This window comes from Emydura macquarii, unplaced genomic scaffold, assembly GCF_026122565.2.
Source record: "Emydura macquarii macquarii isolate MOO-44397 ecotype Brisbane River unplaced genomic scaffold, CSIRO-AGI_Emac_v2 contig_2417, whole genome shotgun sequence".
Taxonomy (NCBI): domain Eukaryota; kingdom Metazoa; phylum Chordata; order Testudines; family Chelidae; genus Emydura; species Emydura macquarii.
The window spans coordinates 292,148-293,546 of NW_027132554.1; positions in this window are offsets into that span (position 1 = coordinate 292,148).

Consider the following 1,399-nt stretch of genomic DNA (forward strand, 5'->3'; position numbering starts at 1 on the left):
GTGGCTCTATGCAGCTGCTGGGCTCTAACCTCATGGAATAGCTCATAAGATCAGGGCCACACTTGGCTAGACACCATTAACCTACTCTCTCCCAGGCATCTCACTTGGTCTGCTGCAAATAAAACAAACTAGGGAAGAGACCGGAACCAGCAGAAAATCTCTATTTCTATTTCCAAAGCCTTGTGTATGTGTTCCACTCCAACCTCTGTATTTAAGCAAGCCATAAAAAGAAGAGTGGTGGAAGATCAGCACTGTACAGTTTTTTATTCATGTTGTCACTGTCATAACTTAGTTGTAACTACTGTTTTCTTTTGTCACTAATAGCTGTTTCCTTGGGTTTTATTTATTCTTAATTTTTTCTAAATCCCACAGCAGGGAAGACTGGAAAACACAAAGGAAATGATAAACTATCCCCCTGTGCAATGAAAATTCCCAGTACATACCCTTGAGACATGCCTTCAGTTCCATATTTTAAGTCAATCAAAATAGAATTCTTGTCACTTTCAGCTTTGATTTTGCTGCACAGACAAGGTGCTATAACTGCATTTTAGCAAGGTCCATTCCTATTCCTTGCTCCAACAAACCGGATTTCTCTCCCTAAGAATAGCCTGATGGGCAAGGCTCGCTGCTGGGCAGTATATGTTATACTAATTCTGTGCTCAGGCTTTTTCAAAAGCCCTTTGTTCTAATAAACCTTGGGCCAGTCTCAGCACTTCTGTACCGCATCGTCAGTGGAGATTTTAGCCTCTGGCGGAAAAATGTTTCCAATCCTATGAATGAGATGGATTGTGTGGTAATTGGCCGGATGATGTTCCTTGGAACAATTTCTGAGGCTGTGTGGGAAAAAGATCTAATTTAAAACCAGTGCTATCATATTTAGACCCACTTCACTTTTCTCTTCCTTCACCTCTTGTCTTTATGGGCCTCAGAATCAAACCAGTGACTTTGCAAGAGTGCATCTGCCCATTCTACCCCTTCTGTTTGTGATATCTACCACGTAACGGTGACTTGGCAGGGAAATGGTCAGGACTGCCGGTGAGGAATAAACAGCAGGTGAGGACTGAACTTAAGATGTGCCCTTTGGCTCTAAGAAGTGATTAGATAAAAATAGCACCTCTTCCCCAGCCTGTCTGTCCCCTATATGTCTTCTGACTTCATTTACTGACTAACGTTAGTTTTCACTACTGCTTGCACTGCAGAACCAACGCAACTCTGGGTGAGCAAACTGGGTTCTATTCTGGCTTGTGCATCACCAGCCACATTGTTAACGTAGGCCCAGATCCTCCAGTTGGATCCACGCAGGTGCGTCCCAACACCCATACAGTGCCCCATTCAAATCAATGGAGCCCTGGGCAGTACAGGCATCTGCCTGTATGGATCCCCACTGCAGGAGGGGTGC